The sequence below is a fragment of the Amblyomma mixtum genome, chromosome 6, assembly GCF_055824585.1.
Source record: "Amblyomma mixtum isolate Tamu chromosome 6, ASM5582458v1, whole genome shotgun sequence".
Taxonomy (NCBI): domain Eukaryota; kingdom Metazoa; phylum Arthropoda; class Arachnida; order Ixodida; family Ixodidae; genus Amblyomma; species Amblyomma mixtum.
The window spans coordinates 27,032,031-27,042,005 of NC_143017.1; positions in this window are offsets into that span (position 1 = coordinate 27,032,031).

A 9,975-nucleotide genomic window follows, 5' to 3' on the forward strand; every position below is an offset into this window, starting at 1 on the left:
GGGATTTGATATCCATGATCTTCCCGCCCCCACTGTATCGTTCCGTCTACGTTGGGCTCATGGGTCATGATGTTTTAAAGCGAGTGCGTAAAATGCCAATTTCTCCTTGCACCAAAACATTTTTCTATAAATTACACACTGAAACTCTACCTGTCAAGACGTGGCTCGATAGGAAAAACATTTTTGTGTCTTCTGTAAACTGTCGCTTGTGCAATGTGCCTGAAACAATTGAACATTGTTTTATAGACTGCAAAGACGCGATTTTGTTTTGGGATGTGTTGCAAATGACGCTACAGAAAAATTTTCTCCTAAATTCCTACAGTGTGCGCTACCTTGTTGTTTCCCAACCTGACTCCAATCCTTATGATATGATTCTTCTGATTGGACTTCATAGTCTTTGGAAAACGCGCATGCAAGATCGCAACGTTGAACCTGTTGTTTCGCCCAGAATTCACTTTAGCCGAATGTTGCTGCAGGTAACGGACATTTACAAAAAATTGGACTTTGTACCGGATTGGTTTCCTCTCCTGATGCGCTGTATATCCTTACCGGCCTTTTAGTTATAATATGTTACTATTATGTTTCTGCCACGTAGCGCCTACCTAGGTGCTCTGTAAATAGTTGTTTTTGTGTGTGTATATACACACACACATATGTATATATATGCTTTGTATACAAAACCATGTAAATAAATACCATGAAAGAAAAAAAAAAGCTGCTATGGCGCAGTGGATTAGAGGCACGTGTTGCGTATGGAAGGTCGGCCGTTCGACTCCGCTCTCTGTACTGTAGATTTATTTTTTTTAATTTCATTTTTTACCATTTTTTTCCCTTTTAGGTCGCAAATCGTGATGCTTAGTGGCATATAACGCCGTTTAAGAGGATTTATTATCCCTTTTAGGTAAGCCGTTGTGACAATCTTCAGTCACCCTGATCAATTCACCGTGGTTTCAAGCCTTGTGGCTGTACAGGCTGCAGTTGGCGAATACGCTGCCGGGTGGCTGCACGCATGGCATTCAAAATAATAAAATACGTTCCCTTGAGTGTCGGTGTCTGAAACTTACCAAAAAGCATCTCCTTACGCCAATGAAACAAGTCACGTTGTTTGTCTGCGTTCTAAACCTCACCGTAGTAAAACTGAAAACTTCTCGATTATATGTTGCTAAGCACGTACTGATGGGCGAATAGATTCGACATTCTTGCAAAAAGGCGCCAAAAATACACGCAGACAGAGACGAGGACACGGGACGAACGTAGGCGCACTAACAGAAGGTTCATTCTTGTCGCTCGGAATAAATACAAGTGGGCAAGTGCTAAGCGCCCTGAAACTGACTCTTCATGAACAGCATGGAAAAAAAAAAAGAAACACGATAGATGTATACAATTTCCGTTCTCCGCACCAAACCGGAGGTATGCGAGCTCCTTTGCCGATAAACACACTGAGTGATCACTGACACACGTTTCACCACTCTTCTTGATTTCGAAAGCTTGCAATATTTCCCTTCTGAGCTGATCTTCAGCTGTTAAGAACACGTGTCCTGTCGAAGTCTGGTGTGCACTTATGGACTTGCAGTAAACACTTAGGAGGCCCGAAAGCTGGTTTTCAGTCCTGTACCGGTGCTCATACAATCTGTCATTTAAACATCGGCCCGTTTGCCCTTTGTATTGAGCGCCACACAACCGAGGAACATATTACACCACTTTCTTTACGCAGCTGACATGCTTCTGGGCATGACTCTTTCCATAGACCTGCTTTATCATTTTAACGTCCTGCGTTCACTTTTGCGCGCATCATCCCAAGGCGTTTTGGCGGCAGAAAACAAAATCCGGACTCCAGCCCTTTGACCCACTTTTTCCAGACTATGAATATGGCGTGAATATATGGAGTGACAGCGAGCCTTGGTCTGGAAGTGCGTGCTTGACGTTGGTCTACCTTGTCAGGATTCTTTATCTTTCTGAGCATTTTTTTCTGCCACTGAAGTGACAACGTGGTGAGGATAACGTGCGTCATTGAGGCGGCTGACCTGATGATGAAAGTTGCTTTAAAGGCGATGAACACATGACTTGTTAAGTGCGGTTGTTAGTCATGACTTAATAATGTCGGTTTTTGTAAATTGCTGTTCGGTATATGGTTGCTGTTAAGGTTGCTGTTCGCTATGTTCCTGTTGGAAAATCAGTCTCTTGCCTTAAAGGACAACCCCTGTCGGTCTTAACGTCTGATAAAGAAGGTGCCTTCGTTGTAATGCAGAAAGGAAGGTTTCGATCGAAACCTTCAGAAGCCCTCACGGGGGGTTTTTAAGAATGCAATGAAGTGCCACTTGCTAAAGTGAAAGGCAAAGCCGAGCAGCTTTGTAAAAGGCTCTACATAACCAGACTGATTACTGCAATAGGTTGTGATCAAAACTTGAGCCTTGAAGTGTTCTTCACGGCTAGAACTCATAAACCTGAGTGCCCCCTACGGGCCATGTTTCCGAAAACGGGTCATGGCAAAAACGGGTTTTCCCTATTTCTCCAGCAGTATCTGAGCCAATTATCGATTGATGACCCGTTTCCCATCAACAATTTCGAAGAAGTAGTGAAGTTTCTGGCACAGAATGAGAACAAAACACTGTCCCCCTTTTCGATAGACAATGAGGATTTGTATTTGTATACCACAAAATGAACTGATTAAATGCGTCACTCACAGTATCGAGAGATTTGGCGCAGTTGCCTTCCAGAATGCTTCCGGCTTGGCTGTTGGTTCATTTTTTCAGTTGCTTTCAATGTACTGCGGTCTACACGCATCGAATGGAACGGATACATTTTCATGCAGAAGGAGGGTGTGGGTATAGGATCATGTATAGCCCCTTTTTTAAGCGACATCTTTTTAGCCTCAAGACGACCTGTTAAAAAAGTGTCTATCAGAGACAAATATAATGGAGGTCTGCAGATCTGTCGATTATTTTTTAGAAAGTTTAGATTGTGACAAATCAGAAATGCAAACCCAGTTATCTTTGGTGTTGTCACTGTTCCAAACAACCATGCGTTCATTAATTCTAGCTCACGAACTTTCAGTCGGTATTTGTTCAAGGTTTTTAGAATTGGAAATTAATTTCTCATCGTATCAGGTTCGCTGGGTGGTCCAGCCAAGAGCTAGTGTGCCCATCTTTTCCTTCAAGTCAGCTTACTCAAAATTTATAAAACAAGCAATATTAAGTCATGACTAACAAACGCACTTAACAAGTCATGTGTGCAGCTCCTGTGAAGCAGCTTTCATCATCACATCAGCCGCCTCAATGACGCACGTTATCGTCAGCACGTGATCACTTCATTGGCAGAAAAAAATGACCAGAAAGCTAAACAATCCTGACAAGGTATAACAACGTCAATAAGGCACTTCCAGAGGAAGGCTCGCTGTCATTCCTTATATTCAAGCCATATCTCATAGTCTGAAAAACGTGGGGAAAAGGGCTGGAGTCCGGATTTTGTTTTCTGCCCCCAAAACGCCTTGGTATGATGTTTGCAAAGGTGAACGCGGGACGTCAAAATGTTAAAGCAGGTCTGTGGAAAGAATCATGCCCAGAAGCATGTCAGCTGCTCTGTTCCTCTGTTGTGTGGCACTCAATACACAGGGCAAACGGGCCGATCTTTAAATGCCTGATTGTATGAGCACCGGTACAGGACTGAAAACTAGCTTTCGGGCCGCATAATTAAGTGTTTATTGCCAGGCCCACAAGTGTGCACCAGACTTCGACAGGCCATGTGTGCTTAACAGAGCTGGAGATCAGCTTAGAAGGGAAATATTACAAGCGTTTCAAATCAAGAATAGATGCGAACCTTGTGTCAGTGATCCCTCAGTGTGTTCATCGCCAAAGGAGGTCGCATACCTCGAGTTTGGTGGGCAGAACGGGAAATATATGCATCAATCTTGTTTTTTTTTTTTCTTTGCATGTTCTGCATGATGAGTCAGTTTCTAGGTGCTTATCACTTGCCCGCATGTATTTATTTCGCGCGACATGGAATGAACCTCTTGTTGCTAGTGCGCCTAAGTGTGTGTCCCGTGTCCTCTTCTCTGTCTGCCGTGTATTTTTTGACGCCTCTTTGGAAGGGATTACGTTGGCATGAAATGACAAAAAATGGCGCGAAGCCAAAGGAAATGGGAGCACGAGAAAATCGCTAGCGCCGCATCGATACTGAAATTTATCGTAGAACGCCCTCAGGGGCCAAAATCATCCAATCAGGCACCGAATGCACACTTCCCCAATTTTCAATTTTATATATATACTTAGGGCTCCTGTATAAATGCCGATAAACGAAGAATAAACAAACGCGTCGAAATAAACAAACGCTTGTACACATGGCACGAGGAGAGCAGAGACATTGTTGAAACTGCAAAAAACGAAAGCCAGCCCGAGTAACTCGAAGCCGCCTACGGCTCTAACCGTTATTAATGTTACTGCGCGTAGCCTCGTAAACAAAGCATTTTCAACTGCTCTAAACCCGGATATTGTTTGCATCACGGAAACATGGGTGCGCGCTGGCAACAAGAACCATGGAATTGCTCGAAATTTGAACATCTAGAAGCAATTTTGATTGCTCTAAACCCGGATATTGTTTGCATCACGGGAAAATGGGTGCACGCTGGCAACAAGAACCATGGAATTGCTCGAAATTTGAACACCTAGAAGCAATTTTGATTGCTCTAAACCCGGATATTGTCTGCATCACGGGAAAATGGGTGCACGCTGGCAACAAGAACCATGGAATTGCTCGAAATTTGAACATCTAGAAGCAATTTTGATTGCTCTAAACCCGGATATTGTTTGCATCACGGGAAAATGGGTGCACGCTGGCAACAAGAACCATGGAATTGCTCGAAATTTGAACATCTAGAAGCAATTTTGATTGCTCTAAACCCGGATATTGTTTGCATCACGGGAAAATGGGTGCACGCTGGCAACAAGAACCATGGAATTGCTCGAAATTTGAACATCTAGAAGCAATTTTGATTGCTCTAAACCCGGATATTGTTTGCATCACGGGAAAATGGGTGCACGCTAGCAACAAGAACCATGAAATTGCTCCTCCTGGCTACACTGTGGCTCGAAAAAGAGTAACTAGAGACGCTTCTGAGCCAAGGCGTCTGCTATTCACTAACGCCAGACGTTCCCGGCGTAGAAGCAGTCTGATGCAGGATTCAGCTAAATGAGAGCTCTGCCTACGTTAGCGCTGTATAGAGATGCCCCAAACGCAGAGGTCTTTTATGCAGAGATACATGCTGGGGAGATCCGTAAGAATGGCAGCCGACTTCAACCTTCATGATGTTAATTGGAAGTCATCACGTCCATCCAAGGTAAGAAACAACATTCTGGTAAACTTCATGCTTATTCTAAATCTAACGGAAATTGTTTACGAGCCTACTCGTGCGCAGAGTGCTTCAGGCTCCATTTTAGATCTTACTATTTAAAGCGATCATTTTCTAAAGAAAAAGGTTGGTGTAAATAGCCTAGATGGCTTATCTGGCCATGAAATGGTTTTGTCCACACTGTCGTTTCCAGGACGGTTCTGCCAACGTCGTTCTACAAAGCTTGTATATGCCTTTAACGAAGCAGACGATGCCGCTATCATGACTTACCTTGCACATGAGCACCTTGACTTTCACAACCTATGCACAGAATGCTCCGCAGACATCAGTGAAATATGGCTACAGTCGAACGCCACGTTATGCACTGCATACGGCAGTTTGCTCCACTAATAAAAAAATACCACTAAAAAGCACAATCCTTGCCTAACTCGCTAAGTAAGTCACTTAAAACGTAGAATTAAAAGGTTGAGAAAATCCAACTAATCAAGCCCGGTCGCCAACTACTGCCACCAGGTTAATACACTAAATAAAGAGCGGAAAAAAAGAAACACGAAAGAAGCAAAGCAGCGTTTCTGCAGAACAACACTAAGCAATTTCATCAAAGAATCGCCCCAGAAATTCTGGCGTTATATTAGTTGCAGAGATAACCCTCCAAACCCTTTGCTCCTTTTATAGAAAAAAGGGAGGTGGAAGCTTTAAACGTATTTTTTCAATTCGTGTTCACACCTGACGATGGTATTACGCACTCTCCTGAGCAGGAAAACAGAGAGGAATACGGTGCGCTGGATGCCCCAGTCGCTACCGAAGAAGGACTGCTATCAATGTTGTTTAATCTAGATGTGAAAAGTCCAGCTGTCCGGACGAAATACCAAATGCCTCCTTGAAACGTTATGCCGAAGCTATGAGTAAGTACTTATGCCTTGTGCTCAATAAGTCTATATGCGAGCGCTGCCTTCCTGCGGTCGGTTTATTACTGGAAATTGCGCCAACTATCATGTCGTTCGAATGCGAATAATCTCGTTGTTAGACCAAGAGGACCGACGCCTAGAAGCCTGCTTGAAGTTCCTACCGGATGCAACAGAATGAAATCAGGGAGCGCAGATAATCATTGTTACGAATAATTGAGCTTGAGAAGTAGTGAGAACTCCGGTAACGGAGAATTTTGGAAGCGGTGGAATGTTTTACAACCAGGACAATTTATTACTGCAGATGTATCCGTTAACTTCAGCCGGAATATATATTATGAAGGATGTGTAACCTTCGCTTATAAAGTGGATAATTCCCGCAGCCAAATCCACGAGCAGAGTGCGAAGTGCACGCGTTCTGTATGCAGATTGTGTAATAAACAGAGCCTCTTCCCCGTTGCGCTGATGCAGCTTTAGATTACGTGGAGTTAAGCGGAAGGCACGCAGCGCGCTTAAGCCTTTTCCGAGCTGCCGCCAACTTCTCAGTGCATTCCACGCATCCTTCCCTTTTCGCACTCTCCCGTATTCACGGGTGCCAAACAAGTTTACATCCCGCGACGGCGCTTCCGGAGCATGTCTAACGATAGTGCTTGAAAAACTAACCGAACTACGCACAAAGAAATAAAAGGAAGGTGTGAAAAAACACACGCGACGCGTTCTAGAGCATTCGCTCTCGACGCATTCCGACATGGCGTGCGCCACGACTTGCCCGTTGACAGCGACTTCCTACAGCGCGGGAGCACGCGCCGCGAAAACAAAACGGACAGAGGGGGGAGGAAATGTTTAAAATTACGCGCTGACTTGCGCGCACACACAGAGTGCCGCGCATGCCGGCGTAGAACACAGACAGCAGCGCACTGCTCTAGCGTTTCTCAACGCCTTATGTTTTTTCCGCTTCCTTCTTCGTGTTTTTCTCCGCTTACCGCCAAGACGGAAGGAGGGGCGGCGCCACCGGCACTTCCACGAGAGAGTCCGCGTACAGCGCATACTTCTCGAAGGAGGCGAGCATGTTTAGGAGGGAGCTACGCGAGTTTCTCGGCCGCCATCGCCGGTCGTAGCCGGCGACACGACACCGCGAACCCGTGGCGGCGGCGGCAGCACAGATCGAGCCTCGCGACGCTCGCGGCGAGTACCCGGCTGGCCGTCTCGTAAATTACCTCGAGCCGCGGCCGGGCCAGCGCAAAGTGCGCGCCGAGCTCGGGCCACGACCAGTGTATAAACCAGCGTCGAGTCGCTGGTCGTAAATTATCTCCGCGTCCTTTCGTCGTCGTCGTCGTGAGATATTCGCCCCCCCCCCCCCCCCCCCCCCCCCACCTCTTGCTGTGTTTTCCTTGCGCTGTTTCCCCGTATCTCTTTCTTTTCTTGCGGTTTGTTTGTTCCGTGTCGTGGCACGTTTGCGACGCGCGTCGCCCCAGCGATTTCCGGGAAAATTAAAATTTTCCTACACTTTCGCGATATGTGGGTACGCAGGTTATATATGGCTTCCGCGCAGCACCAGCGCAGTCGTCGGACATTTTAAATTGCTTTTCGCGTTTCGCCGACGACACGAAAAACGAAATTCGGCTCCACCGCACCACGGCTGTGTGCGTGCGCGCGTGTGTCTTTTTATGCGCAGTTTTTATTTAGCTTTTTAGCCACAGCTAAAGGAGTTAGGGGTGTTAGGGGCGTTAGCATGAATTATACTCAGAAATGTCATGTTGACGCACATCCACGACTCAGCTACGTGTTTTTTTCGTGAGCTACACCCACTATGGTCGACCCACTGATAAGTCGGGAAACGGCCGGGTTACCCTCAACATTTCACCAGGCGTTGGTATTTCTGATGACAGTGTGAAGCTGCCTTACGAAGTCGGAACACGCCAGATACCCTTCCTCGGCTTTGCGTACGACCAGCGCTGAAAGAAATGGTTCTTTTGTAAAATTGCAGCGCCTCTGCCTGTTTTGTCCGGTCTACAATACAGGCTATAAGCACTATGGAATATTACAATATGCAATGCATATAATTCGCCTCACCGACCGAATTCCTATTTTGATTTGGCAAACAACTCGTTCACTGGCTTTTGGAATTTCCCTGTGACGCTTGGATATGAACTTAGGTCATTCATACCACACTGAGCTCAAAGTACATTGATTTACTGTGCGCGCAGGGAGGGGGACGGGGGGGGGGGGGGGGGGGGGGGGCAGGCTAGGGGTGTGGGTCAGCCTAATCTAAGCTTTGACGAAATCCCGTCTGGTGGGGTAGTTAGTACAATGCACAATGAAAAAGTTTGCGCAGTAACACGAGGACTAAGCCGAGAAAAAGACGGACGTCCTTGTTTTTCTCGGCTTAGTCCTCGTGTTGCTGCGCAAACTTTTTCAGTATGCATATCAACCAACTAGCCTAACTTTCTGCTCTCCTAGTAAGTACAAGGCTTCCATACAAGACCTCCGTATGGAAGCCGAAACGTCCGTCGTCTTTTGACACAAACAATTGGTCCGCGTTGCCCTTTTACTGTTGAAATAGATGCATATGGCTCGTTAATAAAACTGTTAGGTGTAACGATAACAGATCGGAAGCGGGCAGAGTAGGTGCGGGAACAATCGCGGGTTGATGACATCCTAGTCGCAATCAAGAGAAAGAAATGGTCTTGGGGCAGGGCATGTAATGCGAAGGCAAGATAACCGCTGGTCGTTAAGGGTAACGGAGTGGATTCCAAGAGAAGGCAAGCATAGCAGGGGGCGGCAGAAAGTTAGGTCGGCGGATGAGATTAAGAAGTTTACGGGGATAGGATGGCCGCTACTGGCGAAGGAGATTAGAAAGACATGGGAGAGGCCTTTGCCCTGCAGTGAGCGTAGTCAGACTGATGATGATGATGATGGCTCGTTAATCTACGAGTGAGAGACACAGACGCATTACAGATGCCGAGAAGCGTTGGACGGCCCCTGTAGAGCAGGCTTTACCGAGCGCCTTAGGAGCACTGACACTAAGCAGGCGTCGTGCGACGGTAGTTTAGACACTACCTTTAGTCGCTCTGCGCAGCCGACGATCCCAGCCACCGCATCCCGCTGAGAAAGCAGATACTGAGCGGAACGCTGCGCTATTTACAGAGGCTTTGCATCTGAGGCTTTTGTAACACTGGCGTGCCAGTTTCTAGACTTTAGTGAGAGCTGGAGATCTTATTTAACTACCTTTGGAAACCATCTCTTTCCAGCACGTTCGATTGATACGGCGCTCTTTTGCACAACTTGTAAGTACAAAAATGAACAGCTTTCGTTTGATAATACGTGTACAGACAATATATTTTTTGTCCTCAGTATGGCAGCCTGAAGTGAAAGGAAGCGATTGTCCCAACGGCTCGGCATAGTCGTTAATACAGGCTCACGAGAGACATGACTACTGCTTAGAAGCCCTGGACGGCACTGTAAACATCCTTGTGGTGCCATCCAATGGTGCCTGAGGAGGCTCAGTAAGAATGCCGCCGGACACTGTGCTTTGTTTCGAGTGTGTCGTGCCTTTAGTTCGAAGGTGCGGTTCGCGTAACGGTGACAGCTCCGTGAGTGCTGCAGCCAGCTAAACGAGAGCATACGATGTGACTGTACTCAGAAACCTTTGATTAGTTACGCCGATATAAATGTTCGGAAACAGGTGTTTCCGAAGCAAACTATTAGATGTAGATTCTTATCAGG